Here is a 20,362-nt window from a genome sequence, read left to right as displayed (position 1 = left end):
AAATCATCAGCCAGATGGTCTGTGATTTGCACATAGAGCTTGCTGGTCTCCACGGGGCCTTTTTCGACCCACTCAGTTGTATACTATCTCCACTTAGTATAAATCCTGTAAGATCACTACATTTTTTTTGTCCAAAATCCTACCAGTAGACATGGGGTTTGCCCTGATGATAAGGGTCACAACAACAATGACCAGAAGGCACAATTTTGTTGGAGGCAACTTTCCATATGGAATATAGGAGAATGGGTACTAGAGGCAGAGCAGTTTGTTTTATTAATTCAAAGGATATGTTTGTTTAAGAGAAAAACGTCTCATGAAAGAAAATATGGAGAGAAATCAAGGAAAGGAATTCGGCATTTATTTAGAACATGCATCAGCTCATCAGAAGGAAAACATGGAAGAAAGATGTGTGTTAAATATTGTTAGAGAGCACCATCACATTTTTCAAAGGAAGCAATAACTACTATATGGTATATACAGCCCAAAGGCACAAGAAGATGACAGGAACACCCTCACACAAAGCCTATTTAAATTCTGACTTCCCATTCACCCAGTTTTTTTTTCTCAGCTTCTCTATCATCCTCTGGGACTCTTTTATTCCTCCTCTTGGTCAATATGCTTCCATTTATTCACCTATGTGTTTCATTCTATTTCACACCCTCTCTATCTCCATCTACTCTTACCCTTTTCCATCATCTTTTCTTGTATCTCTCTCCTAAAACTGGGAAAAAACTGGAATAAATTATATTTGATTCATCAAATTTTTACTGTATTTATTGAGTTGTATATTACACAACCTAAACATAAAAAGCAGAGAGGTAGAACTTTCCATATTTTGCTCTCTTATAAGACAAATGTAGTTACTTATTACTTTATGTGGCCCTTGATTTTTTTTGTGGGGTGGGGAACTCAGTCACTTTTGATGGGAAAAACAATTAGTGACCTTGCCTTAACTTTCTTGACCCTTGTATTAGCTGATCCACCATTTTTATTCTCAAACCATCTCAGAACTTAGCAACTAGAGGGTGAGGAGAGGGCAAGAAGAAACTTGAAGAAACTGCTAAGTATTCCAATAATAAGAAAGAGTAAGAGTGTAGCATCAGCTTATGCCAGTTATGGTAATTTCCAAAGCAACCAACTCTGGACACCTCAGCTAGCCTAAAGAGGTATTTTGGATAGTTTATGCCTAGCCTTAACTCACTTCAAGGGACTTTTTATTAGCTATATCCTCTGCCTGGGATTCCTTTCTCCTTGGTGGGGGAGGAGTGGGGAATGACTTCAGGTCATTCTGATATCTACTTTAATATCACCTCCTCAGATTTCTTACCCCTCAACCTGGGTAAAGCCCCTAATCATCCCTTTCCCATTACACACAAATTTCATTTTTGCATGATGGTATCTATAGCTAGCTCATATTTTCTTGTTTAATTATTTGTTTTTCTGTCTCTCACCTTACCCCCACATACATATAGACTAAAATGTAATTGTCATGAGACTAAGAAATCTGTTTTGTTTTCTGCTATATCCCCAAAGAACAGAAGAGTGCTTGCCAGCAGAGTATGTAATCAGTAAGTGTCTTTGAAAAAACGAAATAATGGAAGGAGGGAGGGAGGAACAACTTTCAGCACATTCATTCAGTAAATATTATCAAGCTTCAATCATGCATGTGGGAAATAGGGGATACAAAAATGGACCAACTCATCAAAACATACAGTTAATAAAATGAACAGGCAACCCAGAGACTGAGAGAAAATATTCACAAAATATATATCTGACAATGAACTTTCAACCAGAATATATATATTCTGGTTGAAAATATATAACATATGTATACAACATAAATATATAACAGAATATATATATTCTGGTTGAAAGTCCACTGTCAGATATATATTTATATATATGTGTGCATATATATATATATATATATATATATATATATATATATATATATATAAAGAACCCCTACAACTCAATAATAAAAAGACGAACGACCCAACTTAAAAATGGTCAAAAGATCAGAACAGACAATTCAAATGAAGAGCTAATAAGCACATGAAAACATCCTCAACATTATTAGTAATCAAAGAAATGCAAATTGACATCACACTAAGATACCACAATACACTCAGTAGATTGGCTAAAATTAAAGACTGATAACATCAAATATTGACAAAGATGTAGAGGAACCAGAATTCTCACACACATTTATACTACTGGTAGGAGTATAAAATCGTATTATGTTTTTGGAAAAACATCTATCAGTTTCCTATAAAAGTAAGCATATACCTATCTACATCCCAGCAATTCCACTCCTAGGTATTTACCCAAGAGAAGTGAAAGTTCACAAAGTGACTTTTACAAGAATAGCTATAGAAGTTGTATGCATAATCACCAAAAAGTAGAAAGAGCTCAGGTATCTATCAAGAAGAGAATGAATAAGCAAACTGTGGTATAGTCATACAACGTGATACTGATAAGCAATAAAAAGAAAGGCACTACTGACAGGGACAACAACATGGAGGAATAATCAACGTTATACTTAATGAAAGAAGCCAGACACAAAAGATTACATGCTGTATGATTCCATCCATACACAATTTTAGAAAATGCAAAATAATCTATGTAGAAAAAAAATCAGAATAGTGGTTGCATTTATGGGAGTAGGAACTGATTGGGAAGGGGCATAAAGGAATTTTCTAGAGTGATGGTAGTGAACATGTTTAGATAAGGTCATGGGTTACACAGGAGTATGCATGTATCAAAACTCATTGAATGGTACTCTAAAAATTTGTACATTTTGCTATATGTAAATTTTATTCCCTTCAAAAAAGTAACCAAGCACAATCCCCAGCCTCTGAAAGCATATGTCAGATGAAATGATGTGCCCATAAAAAATGTTCTAATAAATTGTCACATTAATGGGAGACCTATTGTGTATCAAGGACTGTAAAATCCACTTTTCTTATATTACAGGTTGAGTATCCCTTATCCAAAATGCTTGGTACCAGAAGTGTTTTAGATTTCAGATTTTGGAGTATTTGCATATACATAATGAGATATCTTAGGAATGGAACCCAAGTCTAAACATGAAATTCATCTATGTTTCATAAACACCTTATACACATAGCCTGAATGAAATTTTATAGAATATGTTTAATAATCTTGTGCACTAAACAAAGTTTGTGTACGCCAAACCATCAGAAAGCAAAGGTGTCATGTTGGTGCTCAAAAGGTTTTGGATTTTGAAGCATCTAGTATTTCAAATGTTGAGATTAGAGATACTCAACCTGTAGTGCATTTAATCCTCACAATAAAATCATCCTATGAAGTTATAGGTGGAAAAATTGAGGATCAAAGAGATTCGGTAATTTGCCCATGAGCACATAAGTAAAGGTGCAGAGATGGATGTCAGCCCAGGCCGGACTTCTAACATCCTATGCTAGAGGGCACAAATTTAGGTGACTACAGGAGCAAATCTGCCTTATTCAGGGCCAGAGCTGACATCTCATTCTCCTAAGCAGAAATAGAACTGAGAATGTTAATGTCATTTGCTATCCCTAGAAACTGGCTGAATTCCAAGTTGAATGTGACTTAGGCAGATTAGTCCCCTAGGAAATCCCCACTATCTGTGACTGGGAGGTTCAGGGATATATCCATTATCTATCCTTCCACTGACCTACTGAATTGGCCCAAATGTTCATAAACTACTTACCTGTGATAGAGCTGAGAGGGATGGGGGTATCAAGGCTCAGCCTATTAAACAATTTGCAGACTTTGCTTCCAAACAGGATGTGAACGCTCCTGCAACAACAACAACAGAAACAACACGCCCACACACACCAAAAAAAAAAAAAGATAAATTGCTAAATCGATAAGCAAGGATGAGATTAACCAACATTTCAAAGAGCAAAGAGCCCTTTCTAAGTGAACTGACAATCGGACTTTTTTCCTTCCCTGTGGCATTTGCTAATTCTGGGCACTGTTGAAGATGAAGCTTGACTGTAAAGCTGAAGGACTCTCCTGAGGAAAGGAGAAATGAGCATAACTTTTGGCAGTTGGGAGACACTAAAATAATGGGCTGGAAACTTGAGAAGCCCAAAATGCAGGGCTAGTTTTTCTTACCTGAAGTCACCTGAGTTCTGGGCTGGTGTCTGGGCAGGAAAGGCACAGGAAAATCTCCTCCAGTCTCCTGGTACTTCAGAGACAAATTCTCCCTCTAGAGGGGAACTGCCCCAAACAGGCCACCGGTCTCCACTTTAAAAAGTTACCTAGATTTTGAAGTTAGAGGGACAAAGGGAAAACTAATGAGTCAAAAAGATCAAAACCACTCCCAAAGGGCAATTTGGACAAAATGATTCTAAAATGCATAAAGATACATAAAGGGCTAGTAATATTGAAACATCTTCAGGAAGAACAAATTGAAGGACATATGCTACCAGATATCAAGGCTAGTTATACAGCTACAGAAATTAAGACAGCATGGTACTGGCTCAAGGACAGACAAATCAATGGAACCATGACCCTTACCTCATGCCAGATACCAAAATAATACTAATAATGATTTGAAATGAATCATAGGCCTAAATATGAAAGTTAAAACAACAAAGCTTCTAGATCACACCACCAGAGAAAATCTTCATGATCTTAGGTAAGCAAATATTTCCCATAGGACAGAAAACATTAACCATGAAAGAAAAGATTAATTACACCTTAAGAGGATGAAAAGCCAACCACAGACTGGGATAAAATATTCACAATATATATTTAACAAAGGACCTATATCCACTACACTCATACATTTTTTAAACTCCTACAAATCAATAAGAAAAATATAATCAGTCTAATTTTTTAAAAATACAAAAGAATTGAACTGGCACTTCATAGAAGAGAATATCCAAATGGCTCATAAGCATATAAATAGGTGTTCATCACTATTACTCATCAGGGAAGTGCAAATTAAAACCACAATGAGATATGCAAAACCCACCAGAAGAGCTAAAATGGAAAAGACTGACAATACCAAGAACTGAAAACATGGAACAACTGGAACTCTCATAGATTGCTGGTGAAATTGTTAACTGGTACAACTACCTTGGAAAACTAGTTGGCAGTATCTACTAAAACCAATCATACCTCTATCACATGACCCTGGAATGCTACTCCTAAGTATATAACCAAAGGGTGTACAAATATCCACCAAGATACAGGTACAAGAATGTTGAAATAAACAAGATGCATAAAATTAGCTATCATATCACTCCATTTACATGAAATCCAAGAACAGGCACACAAATCTATGGGAAAGAAGTGAACAAAGTGGTTACCTCTGGGTAGGTGGTTATTGACTCGGAAGGGATATGAGAAAGCCTTCTGGGGTGCTGGGAATGTTCTATATCTTGATATAATCACATATGTTAAAAAACAAAAGCATTGATATGCACCCTTAAAGTTTGTGCAGTTTACTATATGCATGCTATACCTCAAAAAAATAGTTTTATTTTTTAAATTTCAGGCCTCCATCCTACAAAAACTAATGAGGACAGCAAGACAGTGATAAAAGTCTTACCAGGATTCAGCAAGCCAGTCATCAAAGTTAATGAAAATGGAATGAAGTATGAATATGCAGGGGAGAGTTCCTTTGGCCTGTGTGTCTCTCTACTTCATGGCAGTGCTAAGGCAAGAGACCCTTATGGCTAGGCAGAGTTTTTAATTGATACAAGATGAGATAACCTATATCTTACAAGTAGCTCATAAAGACCCCTGAGGCAGAGGCCATACTATCCATCTGGTAACTGAGATCTTTGACCCCATTAAATTTTTATTAAACTCTCTCTCTTTTGACATTTTTTGTCTGCACAACTAATCAAAAGTCACCATTTTTCTTTTAGCTGAAAGTCCTATCCAGCAATTTTGCAATGCTCCTAATTGGAAAACTGGCAATAAGTATCTAACAGTAGGATGGAAAAAAAGCAAAGAAATCCAAATCCTCTGGGTCTATCTTTATAGTTGATAAGCTTCTTTGTATTAGGTAAGGTAAATTAGTTCATATCCAAGGAGAACAGAGACAGTTATGTGGGAAATATTAAAATGCACCTTTGGTGAGGGTGGGTGCCAGATTCCTATTTACAAACAGGAAATTTTTTTTTTCCATAGTGCTCCCTTCTCCAATGCTACAGTAACATTTGGATACATGCATTCGATATAGATTGTTTTAAAAAAAAAAAAAAAAAACACCTACAGGCATATAACTTCTCATTGCCCTCTTCACCCCTTGAGGAAACATCAAGAGAACTTTATCCACAAAGGGCAAATTTTCACAATTTTGACATAACAGAAGCATCTCTAGGGGCTTTTGTTCATAAAATGAACAAAAAACAGTATTTACACTTTAAACTCTTTTTGAAAAAGCTACAAACTTTTGCCTTTAAAAAAAATAACTGTGTGCAATACAGCATTTGCCTGTTATAGGATCTGACATTTAAAAATCCCCATGAAGCATCTTTAATTTATCAAGAAAGAAAGGAAAGAATTGTGCAGCTGAGGAGCTAAACATGGCCCCTTCTTGAAAATATATGAAAAATTCAAAACTAAAACTAAAAAAAGGGGGAGTAGGAAATGTCCTTATGGTCAATTTAAACCAAACTCTACTGAATTTCTTTCCTCCTCCAAATTTGTTCATTGCTTCAGAGAAAAATCAGACTGGCTTACTCTTCAGAAAAACAACTTAGTAGAGAAAAACAACCACTTTTCAAAATACATCTTGGTTATTTTCCTAGACAGATACAGTGTTTCCTCAAAATACTGTTCAAACATGAGGATAGACACTCAATCTTAACCTGGTAGGACCCTACACAGGCTTGTCCCTGAGGGTTGGCCGCTATGAGATGCTCCCAGGCCCTTAGAGAGTCTGGAAAGAGATGTAATACTTCTAGAAAGATTTTTTTTGGTTTTCAAATATTACAGTGCAGATGACAGGGTCTAAAATAAGGGAAATAAAAACAGAGCTTGGAGGTAACAAGAACAGGGGTTCTATTTCCAAGGCTTTCTTCAGCTTTCTGAGACGGGAAAAAAAAAGTTGTGGTTGTTTGTTTGTATATGCTTTTTGGGAGAGATATAAAATGATACCAGTGGTTATAAGGATAGGATCTGGTATCCAAAAAAAAAAGAAAACAGAAAACAAAACCTGTATTTGAATTTCAACTTCACCACTTACTAACTAGAAGGTTGCTAAGCTACTCTTTGTGTCAGTTTCTTCATCTGTAAGATGAAGATAATGACAGTTGTGAGAATTACATTAGTTAGTTAGCACAACAAATTTAAAATGGTGTCTGGTATATAATTAGCACCTAATAAATGCTAGCCAATATAATTGCACTGGAGAAATTCCAGGATCTAGGAAATAGTATGTGGTACATCATGACTAGTGAATAGCTACCTATGGAAGGCAGGAGAAGAGATGGCTACAAGCATTACAAAAACTGGAAGGACATGCCAGAGACACAATTCATCTCAGAGTTAGAACCAATATTCGATGATGACTTTGAGCTTGGGTAAAAATGTGAGGGAACAGGACTGTCTTGAAGCTGTAGTTCACCAATGACCCTTTCAGGAGACCTAAGGACAATCAAAGACTGTAGAGAATCCTTGAGGATTAGCAAATCCTCCTAGTCTAACTTCCTCTGAAGCACTTCCTTATTCTGTCTTCGAGCTTTGGTGGGACTGTAGCTCACATTCACCACTCCCGGCCTGGTGAAAGCTAACTCCATTGTGAGCTACACATTGACTATGCCTCCAACATACTGCCAGTTACACAGAGAATGCCCTCCACCTGGTATTGTGACAATGATCCTTTCGAAGCATTAAATCTTTAGAAACATTCACTTGGAAAGTAATTGGCAAGGTCATTGAGACAAGACAATAAAGGCCCATTATCCTATGTCTAGCGTGACTTCACCCAAACTAATCCAAAGTTTCAAGTATTCCTTTGTGAATCATTTGGATAAGAAGGAGAGCATTATGCAGATATCTTTGTGTACTTTTTACTTCATACCATCCTAGCCTGGATTTAGTCCCTAACTTCAGAAATATATCTCAGAAATTTGATAAGAGAAAGACGAAGCACCAGTTGTGGCCTCCTCTATGTTTCTGTGGCAAATGCCAGCTTGCCAAGAAAGAACAGGTTAGTTTATTTTACCACATGGAAAGATGATCACAGATTACAGATTGCTTCCCTCTGCCTGCAAATGTGCTTAATGCCTGTCCACCAAAGGAAAGGCCCTTCTGTTTTTAATGATTTCAAAATAACATTCCATAGCATCCCTTGGTAATTCATTCCAATATTTTATAGTTTCTTTCTTCTGGTAATTATATCCTCAAATATGTTCACATACATTAACTTATAATAATCCTGCGTAGTGGCCAAGCACGGTGGCTCATGCCTGTAATCCCAGCACTTTGGGAGGCCAAGGCAGGGCAGGCGGATCACGAGATCAGGAGTTCAAGACCAGCCTGGCCAGCATAGTGAAACCCCATCTCTACTAAAAATACAAAAAATTAGCCGGGTGTTGTGGTGGACACGTGTAATCCCAGCTACTCTGGAGGCTGAGGCAGGAGAATTGCTTGAACCTGGGAGGCAGAGGGTGCAGTGAGCTGAGATCGCACCATTGCACTCCAGCCAGGGCAACAGTGTGAGACTCTGTCTCAAAAATAAAATAAATAATTAATTAAAATAATCCTCTGTAGCAAGGATTATACCTATTTTACAGTTGAGGAAATGAAGAACCAAAAAGGGTAACTGACTCGCCAAGATTGCACAGCTGATTAGTAGCAGAGCAAGAATAAGAACCTGAATTCTTGGCTATTATTAAAAAGTCAGAAACTAACAGATGCTAGTGAAGTTGCAGAGAAAAAGAAATGCTTATACGTTGTTAGTGTGAGTGTAAATCAGTTCAGCCATTGTGGAAGACAGTGTGGCAATTCCTCAAAGACCTAAAGACAGAAATACCATTTGACCCAGGAATCCCATTACTAGGTATGCACCCAAAGGAATATAAATCCTTCTGTCATAAAGACACATGCACACATTATGTTCATTGCAGCACTATTCACAATAGCAAAGACATAGAATCAACCTAAATGCCCATCAATGGTAGATAGGATAAAGAAAATGTGGTACATATACACCATGGAGTACTATGCAGCCATAAAAACAAGATCATGTCCTTTGCAGGCACATGGATTGAGCTGGAGGTCATTATCCTTTGCAAACTAACACAGGAACAGAAAACCAAATACCGCATGTTATCACTTATAAGTGGGAGCTAAATGATGAGAACACATGGACACATAAAGGGGAACAACACACACTGGGGCCTATCAGAGGGTCGAGGGTGGGAGGAGGGAGAGGATCAGGAAAAACAGTTAATGGATACTAGACTTAATACCTAAGTGATAAAATAATCTGTAAAACAAATGCGCCATGACATGGGTTTACCTATGTAACAAACCTGCACTGGTACCCTTGAACTTAAAATAAAAGTTAAAAATTTTTATTTAATTTAAAAAAGAACCTGATTCTTTGGATTCTTGGCCTTCTTCAGACTCTTGACCTTCTTCAGACTCTTGGTCTGACTAATGATGCTCCGGGAACCTCCACATCTCCAGCAGAATAAGAACCAGTGTTAAGATATCAGCAAGAACACAATATGTTTGTCTCTTGGTGTACAAAGAGGACTGGTTCCAGGACCTTCCACAGATACTAAAACCCGTGGATGCTTAAGTCTCTGATATGAAATGGTGTAGTATTTGCATATAACCTATGCACATCCTCCCTCATATACTTTAAACCAGGGGTATCCAATTTTTTGGCTTTCCAGGGCCACACTGGAAGAATTGTCTTGGGACACAAATAAAATACACTAATATTAATGATAGCTGATGAGCTAAAGAAAATTGCAAAAAAAAAAATCTCATAACATTTTAAGAAAGTTTATGAATTTGTGTTGGTCCGTATTCAAAGCTGTCCTGGGCCACAGTTTGGACAAGCTTGCTTTAAACCATACCTAGATAACTTATGATGCCTTATACAATGTAAATACTATGTAAATAGTTTGTTTTACAGTATTGGTTTAGGGAATAATGACAAGAATAAAAAGTCTGTACATGTTCAGTACAGATGCAATATTTTAAATATATTTTTGATCCACAGTTGTTTGACTCCATGGATGCAGAACCCACAATACAGAGGGCTGATTGTATAGCCATGAAAGTTTGCTTACCAAGTGGATCAAAGGCCAAAAGTCCCCCTGAGGACAACCATTTCATTCTTGTCATCCCTACATACTATCATTCCCAGAGTGTCCCTATAGTAGAAAGCCCTGCTAAAAAGAAAAGATACAAAAAGCCTACTGAACATTAAAATCACCTTAAGATCATATGCTGATCCATGAAAATAAAAAATAAGACAAGAGTATGTGATTTCCTGCTTTCTAACTTCTCTATATTTACCTCTGAGATAGATACACTCAGAATAAATTGAAGAAAATGAGGCAGAAAAAAGTTTTCAAATATCCTAAAGAAAATGCTTTACCCTTGGCCATGAGCTTCCTTTCCCTTTGAGGATTTCATATCTCTACCTCCCAAAGTTTCTAAGGGAGCCAAAGGTTAGCATTTTAAACATGAGTAAAGAGTGAATCCCACTGCTTTATATGCTTGACACTCAGAAAAGCACATCAGGGTTACAACACAGTACTCTGGCAAGAGCCCTCCCAATACTAAACCAGCATGCTGTTCAAGTGACAAGATAAATGGAGTTTTCCTTATATGATTTCTTACAGTATTTCTTTTTTAATATTAGCTAGAGCCAGGGGAATCTGAAGGCAGGCTCACTCAATAGGAACAAAATTTCCCTTTCATCTGTTATGACTGATATTAACAAGGTTAAATACTTATGTCCTGAAACTCACTTTTAATTAAATATAATGGTCACTCCACCTTACTACCCTTGTTAAAGTCACCGATGACTTCTGCACTTCTAAATCCAATTATCAGCTCTCCGTCTCATCTTACTTGTCCTATAAACAGGCTTTAACATGGCCAATCACTCCCCAAGTCCTCTTCTTCTTCATATGTAGTCACTCTCTTGGTGATCTCATATGAGCTGCAGATAAAACCTGTAGGCAGATGACTCCCAAATTTATTTAGCCAGCTTCGGCCTTTATCTAAAATCTCATACTTGTTTATCTAATTGCATTACATTGATTCCTGTAAAATTCAACATAGTACATTCAAAACTAAATCCTTGGTATTCTCTCCCAAACCTACTCCCTTACAGCCTTCCATCTCAGTAGATGGTAATTCCATCCTTCTAACTACTCAGGCCAAAAAATCCACAGTCAATCCTCCAGGGTATCCTGTTGGCTCTGCCTCTAAAACGTATCCATATCCACAATCTGATCACTTGTCATTGTGAGACACCATCATCTACCTCTCACCTTTGATTATTTTGACAGCCTCCTGACAGGAGTCTCTTTGCCTTGCCTCACTACAGTCTCTTTTCTTTTTTCTTTCTTCTTTCTTTCTTTCTTTTTTTTTTTTTTTTTTTTTTTTTTGAGTTAGAGTCTTGCTCTGTCACCCAGACTAGAGTACAGTGGCATGATCTCAGCTCACTGCAACCTCCACCTCCCAGTTCAAGCCATTCTCCTGCCTCAGACTCCCAAGTAGCTGGGATTACAGGCATCCACCACCATGCCAGACTAATTTTTTTTTTAATAGAGACAGGGTTTCACCATGTTGGCCAGGCTGGTCTCGAACTCCCGACCTCGTGATCTGCCCACTTTGGCTCCCAAAGTTCTGGGATTACAGGCATGAGCCACCGCACCCAGCTACAGTCTCTTTTCAACAGGACAGACAGTGATCCCTTTAAAATGGAAGTCAGATCATGTCACTCCTCCATTTAAAACCCTCTGATAACTGCATTTCCTTTAGCATAAAACCCAAACCCTTATAGTGGCTTATATGGCCCTGCATAATATAATCTGCAACTTCATCTTCTATCTTTCTCTCTCCTGCTCTCTTCTAGCTGCTCTGGCCTCCCTGTCATTCTTCAAATTCACCAAGCATACTTCCTCTTTAGATTCTTTATACTGGCTATTCTGCCTGGAATGGTCTTGACTCAAATATTGAAAGAGCTAAATCCCTCACCTTCTTCAATCTCTTTGCTTCTGTCTTGCCTTCTCAATGAGTATTTCATTTACCACCTTTGTAAATTTTAACCTCCCCCTCCCAACTTGGCAGTCCTGAGTCTTCCTTATTCTGCTCTAACTTTTTAATTTTTCTTAGAAACGTATCACTTTCTACATATATAGTTTACTTATTTATTATGATGATCATTTATTTTCTGGTCTTCCTCTCTAGAATGTAAACTCCATGAAGGCAGGGATCTCTGTTTTATCTAAGTGCAAGAACAGTGTGTAGCATATAGAAGATATTCAGTAAATATTTGTTGACTAATAATTTGTAAGGACTAATAATTCCTTACATTTTTATAGTGTTGTATGCTTCTAGTGCTTTCACATGGTATCCCATTTAATCATCTTAATTACTATATGAGGTGGGTAGGGCAACACAGAATTTATCTCCATTTCACATTTAGGAAAATTAAAATCCAGAGTGGTAAAATGATCTACCCAAGAGTTATTCTACATAGCTGGAATGTGGTAAAACCAGAAACCTAGTTTTGCACTCTTTTTCTGCAGCCTCCAATATTATACTGCAAAGCCCGTAGTCCTTGAGGAAAGACCTTCCAGATTCTTTGTTAGGAAGGGGACATGCCCAGCTTGTGCCACTAACCCAGTGCCTTGAAGCTTAATGTGTTTTACCAGCAAATGCAAAGTCAATTAAAGACCTGAGCTTATGTGGGGAATCGCCTTGTGAATATGAGAGAGAATGATTCCCAAATGGCACTCTCTCCAAGAAAGAAAGAAAGCAACATTTGAATATCCCAGCTACTTAGTGGAATAAATTATTCATTTCTTGCTAACTAGCTCTGCCTTCCTCTGGCATTACCCACTAAACCAAACAGTTCTCCAAAGCAATGTAATAGCATAAAGGAGAAGTGAGAGTCCAAAAAGGTATCTGCGACCTAACATACATCTCAGTGGCCTCTTCCACTGTGCCACCATCTAAGCCACTAACTGCCCATGTTGAAACTTTCCCACATTGCCACTGCCAAACCAAAAGAATGGAGACTGTCCCTTTAAATGTACCACCAAACAAGAAGCTGGTGTTTACTTGGCAGGGGAAGAACAAGATACTTTCATGCTTGGCATACTGCTACCATTGGCATCTAACCCAGAAGCTGCTGCATTCTGCAGGGGTGGCAACTATTTTGTCCTCAGGATAACATAGTGGAAGATGCAGCTATATTTACATACAGGCTTTTTAATAGAGATGCCTGTCACCCCTGGTAAGCTCACAGGAGGCAACAGAAATGGCACAGTCAGAAAAAGGCAAGCCAAGTCCTCAGTACCTTCTGGCAACTGAATCCACAGTACCAGAGAGGGAGGCCTTGATCTCTTTCTCTGGCCCCCAGAATGTCTTATACCAGGGGTATATCCAGAAACCCTCTGAAGTATTACTGAGTAGACCGGGTTTGTCTTCAGTGCCCTTGTCAGAACTGTCTTTTCCAAGATCACACCAAATCGAGTAGTTGAGGCTTGACTCTACTAAGTCAACGCTGATGCAAACCTCAACAAATATCTCACAATGAAACAGCATGCAACAATTCAATAAATAAAACCTCAGGCTGAAAAAAAGAAGTGTCATTGCAAGCACAATCTACCAAACGCTTAACAGATTTTAGATAATGCATGGATGCAAAATCACTGAAACATGCAGAAACGTACAACAACCTTGGCTACATGGGTATGCACTGAAGTATCTGACACTGAGGAAGTAGGAAGGATGGAAGAAGAGACATTATTTTATTTTATTTTATTGACAGAGTTTCGCTCTTGTCACCCAGGCTGGTGTGCAATGGCATGATCTTGGCTCACTGCAACCTCTGCCTCCCAGGTTCAAGCAATTGTCCTGCCTCAGCCTCCCGAGTAACTGGGATTACAGGTGCCCGCCACCATGCCCAACTATTTTTTGTATTTTTAGTAGAAACAGGGTGTCACCGTGTTGGTCAGGCTTGTCTCAAACTCCTGACCTCAGGTGATCCAGCTATCTCAGCCTCCCAAAGTGCTGGGATTACAGGTGTGAGCCACCAGGCCTGGCCGAAAAAACATTATTTTTAAGGGGAATATTGACTTTGAAGGCAGAGAAACCGAGGTTCAAGTCTAAAAGTTTTCTTGCCTTAGATCACTTAAGCTCACTATGACTCACTTTCCTGATCAGAAATAAGGATGATGACAATAAGCGAGTACTAATTTTGTGATGTAGACAATGTTTAACTATGGGGAGAAGCCCTCTTGCTTTAGTTTTTTAAAAAGTGTGGCTTTTGAGTTTAAACATAGATTTAAACTGCACTGCTGATACTAATTGTATGGCATTGCAGAAGGCACTTATTCTCTCTAAACCTGAGTTTATTCATCTATATTTTGAGGATGATGTTGACACCTATCTCAAGTGGATGCTCTAATAATCAAACAAGATAATGTTATGAATGTGTTTTATAAGCCATGAACTCCAAGACAAAGAAAAGTTGTTTTTTTTTTTTAAAAAAAAAAAAAAAAAAAAAAAAAACCTTTGATTAGAGTGGCCAACCAATCTGATTTTCCAGGAATAAGGGGTTTTCCAAGACCCAGAGTTTTCAATGCTAAATATAGAAAATCTTAGGCAAACCCGGATGAGTTGGGCACTCTAGTCTTGACTAACCTTTAATTAGGCCAATGTCCTCACTAGACCTTAACTGAGATGGCTAGGCCTTAACCAGATTTAGTCCTTGGCCCTGCCTTAACTAGACTCTTACTAGGACTTAACTAAGCTTACCCCTTTCTAGACCTAACTGGGTTAAATAGGCCTTAAATAGACCCAGGTCCTTGCTACACATTAAATTAGAAATGAATAGGCCTTCTCTAGACTTAGGTCCTGGCAATGCCTTATCTAGACTGATTAGATATTAACTAGGCATAGTCCCTGGCTAAGCTAACTGGGCTGTGGCTAGGACTCAACTAGGCGTAAGCCTGGTTCCACCTTCACTGAGTTGACTAGGCTTTAACTAGGCTTAAGCCTTGCTTTTGCCTTAACTAGACTCTGACTAGGCTTTAACAAGACTTAAGACCTGCATTTGCCTTAACTAGACTCTGACCAAGCTTTAACTAGACTTTGGCCCTGGACAGGCCTTAACTGGGCTGGCAATCTTAACTAGGATGACTAGGCCCTAAGTAGGCTCAAACTCTGGCTAGAACCTAACTAAAGTTTGACCACAGCTTTTCTAGGCTTAGACCTTGACTAGGCCTTAACTGGGTCCAGGTTATACCTTAACTAAACTCTTTGTCTCCTTTAGAATTATGCCCTAGATAGGCCTTAACCATGCTTTGACTAGGCCTTAAGTAGGCTTATCCTCTGGATAGGCTATAACTGAGCTAATTAAACCTTAACTAACATTGGCCCTCACTAGGCTTTAACTGGGCTGGTGAGACCTTAATTGTGTTACACAGCTCTTAACTAGTCTCAGACCTTTGCTATACTTTAACTAGACTCTGACTAGGCCTTATCTAAACTTAGGTTATGACTAGACCTTACCCAGGCTTAGTCCTTGGCTAGGCTTCAGCTGGCTTCTGACTAAACCTTAACTGGACTTTGGCCCTGGTTAGACTGTAACTAGGCTGGCTAGGTTTAAACTGGGCTCAGGCCATTGTTATACTTTAAACTATATTTTTATGAGGCCTTAACCAAGATGGCTAGCCTTTAATTAGGCTTGGGCCCTGGATGTACCTTTAAAAGGTTCTGTTTACACCTTAAGAAGCTAGGGCCCGGCACTACCTTAACTAGTTTCTGATTAAATACTTAAGTAGATTTAGGCCTTAACTGGGCTCTGACTAGGCCCCTAACTAGCTCTGACTAAATATAAACTAGGCTTAGGACATGAATAGTCCTTAAAAATACTCTGATAATACCTTAACCAAGTCAGTTAGCTTTTAATTAGGCTTATGCTGTGGCTATACCTTAATAAAACTCTAGCCAGGCCTTAAATAAACTTAAGCCCTGACTATACCTTAACTAGTTTCTGCCTAATACTTAACTAAACTTAGGCCTTACCTAGGCTCTGACTTCACCTTAATTAGGCTTAAGCCATGACTAGGCCTTAACTGGGCTGTAACAAAGTCTAAACTAGTGTTAGGTAATGGCTAGGCCATAACTGGGCTTTGACTCACACTTAACTAGGCTGAAGCCCTGCCTATACCTTGATTAGGCTTCACTACATCTTAACTAGGCTTAGGTCCTGGCCAAGTGTTAACTAAGTTCTGATTAGGACTAAACTATATTTATAACCTTGCTAGGACTTAAGTAGACTAGAACTACAACATAATTAGGCATAGGCCCTGGCTAGGACTTAACCTGGCTCTGACTAGACCTAAATTAGGCTTAGACCCTGGCTAGGGCTGAACTGGCTTCTGACTAGACCTAACCTAAGTTTAGGCATTGGTTATGCTTTAACAATACACTGATGAGGTCTTAAGCAAGCTAGCTAGCTTTTAACTAGGCTTAGTCCTTGGCTATACTTTATCAAAATTCTGACAGGCTCTTAACTATGTTTAGGCCCTGGCTAGGCTTTAACTGGCTTAACTAGACCTGAATTAGGCTTAGGCTCTAGCTAAGTCTTAACTGGGCTAACTAGGCCTTAACTAGGTTAAGGCTTTGACTCAGTCTTAACTAAGTTCTGACTAGGACTAAACTACACTTATGATCTTGCTAGGGCTTAACTAGACTAGGACTGGAAATTAACTAGGTTTAGACTCTGGCTAGGGCTAAACTGGACTGACTAGGCATTAACTAGGCATTGGCCCTGAATAGGTCCTAGTTGGGCTGACTAGAACTTAACTAGCCTTTGACTAGACCTAAATTAGGCTTAGGCCTTGCCTAGGGCTGAATTGGGTTCTAACTGGACCAAAACTAGACTTGGGCACCAATTATGCTTCAACAATATCCTAATGAGGTATTAACCAAGCTAACTAGATTTAACCGTGCAATCTAGACCAGAAGTAGGCTTAGGCTCTGACTAGGTCTTTTTTTTTTTTTTTTTTTTTTTAAACAGTCTTGCTCCATTTCCCAGGCTGGAGTGCAATGGCACGATCTCGGCTCACTGCAACCTCCGCCTCCCAGGTTCAAGCGATTCTCCTACCTCAGCCTCCTGAGTAGCTGGGATTACAGGCACCCACCACAATGCCCAGCTAATTTTTGTATTTTTAGTATAGATGGGGTTTCACTATGCTAGTCAGGCTGGTTTTGAACTCCTGACCTCAGGTGATTCTCCTGCCTTGGCCTCCCAAAGTGCTGGGATTACAGGCATGAGCCACCGTGCCCAGCCGGCTCTGACTAGGTCTTAATTGGGCTGACTAGGACTTAACTAGACTTAGGCTCTGTCTCCACCTAACTGATTTCTGAGTAGGCCTTAAGTGGGCTTAGCCCCTAGTGAGATTGTAACCAGGCTGCCTAGGCATTAACTGGGCTGAGCAAGCCTTAACTAGGCTTTGGTCTTGGCCAAGTCCATGGCTAGAGCTTAACTATGCTTAAACCTCAGGTAAGCCTTATCTAAGCTGAAGTGCTGGCTAGGCCTTAACCAGACCTTGGCCCTGGTCTTGTCTTGATTAAGCTGTAGTCAGGCCTCGGCTAAATTCCAGCTACTCTTTCGTAAGGATCACCTCAATAATATATTACCTCCAGCCCTCAGCTCCTCCAGTTTGTATCTGCCATTACCTCAGTTATCCTGCAGTTTCAGGCCCTACTCTGGGTCATAAAGAAGTCAGAGGCAGGACCCCTACCTTACCACACTGCAACAGGAAACAGACTGCTTGTAGGCTCTTTGCAGCCAGATGCACTTATAGTATAAAACAGGAAGCAACCCCTGAATTGACACTCCCAAGAAATCAGGGGGATACTCTTTTATGTAACACTCCACTCAGAATTATATTTTTATTTCAGCCAATGAGAATGGTCTGTAAAACTTCTTCCAGGACACCAACATTTTGTAATAAGGTTGTAACAAACTTAAAACATAACATAGCATTCCTAAGTACAGTACAGCAGGTGACTCTATGACTTTTGGCCATAATGTGCAATTGGCAGTTTAGAAGAGAGATCTTCTTACCTACCTTACCACACTGCAACAGGAAACAGCCTGCTTGTAGACTCTTTGCAACCAAATGTATTTATAGGACAAAATAGGAAGCAACCCCTGTACTGACACCCCCAAGAGACCAGGGGACACTCTTGTATGTAACACTCCACCTGGAAGTATATTTCTATCTCAGTCAATCAAAATGGTCTGTACAACTGTTTCCAGGACACTGACATTTTGTGACAAGTTAGTAACAAACTTATGTAACAAGTTTGTAACAAACTTAGAACACAGCATTCCTAAGTACAGTACAGGAGGTGATTCTATGGCTTTTGCCCATAATGTGCAATTGGCAGTTTAGAAGAGAGATCTTCTTACCTACCTTACCACACTGCAACAGGAAACAGACTGCTTGTAGGCTCTTTGCAGCCAGATGTATTTATAGGATAAAACAGAAGCAACCCCTGAATTGACACCCCCAAGAAACCAGGGAACACTCTTGTATGTAACACCCTACCCAGAAGTATATTTCTATCTCAGCTGATCAAAATGGTCTGTACAATTGCTTCCAGGACACCAACGTTTTGTAACAAGTCTGTAACAAACTTAGAACATAGCATTCCTCAGTATGGGAGCAGACTCTATGACTTTTGCCCTTAATGTGCAATTGGGAGTTTAATTACCTTACCACACTGCAACAGGAAACAGAATTCTTATAGGCCCTTTGCGACCAGATGTATTTATAGTATAAAACAGCAAGCAAACCCTGAATTGACACCCCCAAGAAACCAGGGGATACTCTTCTATGTAACACTCCACCTGGAAGTATATTTTTATTTCTGCCAATCAAAATGGTCTGTGCAACTTCTAGGACACCGACATTTGGTAACAAGTGTGTAACAAACTTAAAACATAGCAGGCCGGGCACAGTGGCTCATGCCTGTAATCCCAACACTTGGGGAAGCCAAGGCGGGTGGAGCATGAGATCAAGGGATTGAGACCATCCTGGCCAACATGGTGAAACCTTGTCTCTAGTAAAAATAAAAAAAGTTAGCTGGGCGTGGTGTTGTGTGCCTCTAGTCCCAGCTACTTGGGAAGCTGAAGCAGGAGAATCACTTGAACCCAGGAGGCAGAGGTTACAGTGAGCAGAGATTGCACCACTGCACTCCAGCCTAGTGACAGAGTGAGATTCCGTCTTAAAAAAAAAAAAAAAAAAAAATGAAAGAAAACCACAAAACAGCATAGCATTCCTAAGTACAGTACAGGAGGCGAATCTACAGGTTTTGCCCATAATGTACAATTAGCATTTTAGAAGAAAGATCACCAATGCACTAGAATTGCAGTAAAGGGAGTGTAAGCTTCACCAAGCTGAACTTTGAGCATTTGTAGAACCTATGAACTCTCCACAGTTAGTTATCAGTTCCATTGTGAGGAAGTAGCCAATCTGACATATACTGGCTTAGCCTGCTATAGGATACTGAAATACTTGTTTAATGACCCAGCAACAGGATGATAAATCCAGACCAGAGAATAGGCAATCATTCCTGTCTATTAACTTCATGGATTCCTAGTGATGAAAAGACTGGTAATTGGTTCCAACCTTGGCTATATTACTTAGTTTGGGAGCATTTATTTGTATATACACACATCTTCTGGTAAAATCCATTTGATTCATTGCACATTGGGAGTTCACTTTGGCCCAACTAATCATTTTTGTCGTCTGTACCAAGTTCTAAGTTAAACTTATATCGGCCTGTACAGTCCTATTAACCTTTTCAAGTACACAGTGACTTAGATATCAGTCCTGCATGAACTAACTGAAGTTTGTAGGTTCTATTCAGAGCAAAGCAGGTAAGCAGCTCTGTTCACAGGATAATGCCCGGACAGGTCCTGTGGCTGTGGGATGTAACCAGTCTTTACATTAAGCTATGTATAGCAGTATGTCAAAAGAACTGATCTGGGCACCAGAACTGGAAAGTTAATACATTCATTCATTCATCCCACAAATATTTATTAATCATCTTCTGTGTGCCAGATATTATCCTGAGACTGGGAATATGATGGCAAGCACATATA

At 39.1% G+C, this 20,362-nt stretch overlaps 2 protein-coding genes across 4 annotated transcripts in view; one reads left to right on the top strand and one right to left on the bottom strand.

The window, feature by feature from the left end:
* TRPC5 (transient receptor potential cation channel subfamily C member 5) overlaps nt 1-20,362 on the top strand; it is a 345,492-nt gene that overhangs the window by 207,748 nt on the left and 117,382 nt on the right. The window lies entirely within an intron of this gene.
* Nucleotides 1-20,362, bottom strand: part of TRPC5OS (TRPC5 opposite strand) — a 28,443-nt gene that overhangs the window by 3,845 nt on the left and 4,236 nt on the right. For 2 of the 3 annotated variants that reach the window (XM_010371349.1, XM_010371348.2), the window contains exons 2-3: nt 4,126-4,271; nt 3,716-3,804 (exon numbers count right to left, since the gene is read on the bottom strand). The gene's annotated coding sequence lies outside the window, so the exon portion shown is untranslated. Of the gene's footprint in view, nt 1-3,715; nt 3,805-4,125; nt 4,272-18,668; nt 18,788-20,362 lie in introns of those variants that run through there. The other variant, XM_010371347.1, reaches the window with a different exon arrangement.

The sequence above is a fragment of the Rhinopithecus roxellana genome, chromosome 7, assembly GCF_007565055.1.
Source record: "Rhinopithecus roxellana isolate Shanxi Qingling chromosome 7, ASM756505v1, whole genome shotgun sequence".
Lineage (NCBI taxonomy): Eukaryota > Metazoa > Chordata > Mammalia > Primates > Cercopithecidae > Rhinopithecus > Rhinopithecus roxellana.
Note: the sequence above shows the minus strand (reverse complement) of the source record. Positions and strands in the feature narration are given on the sequence as shown.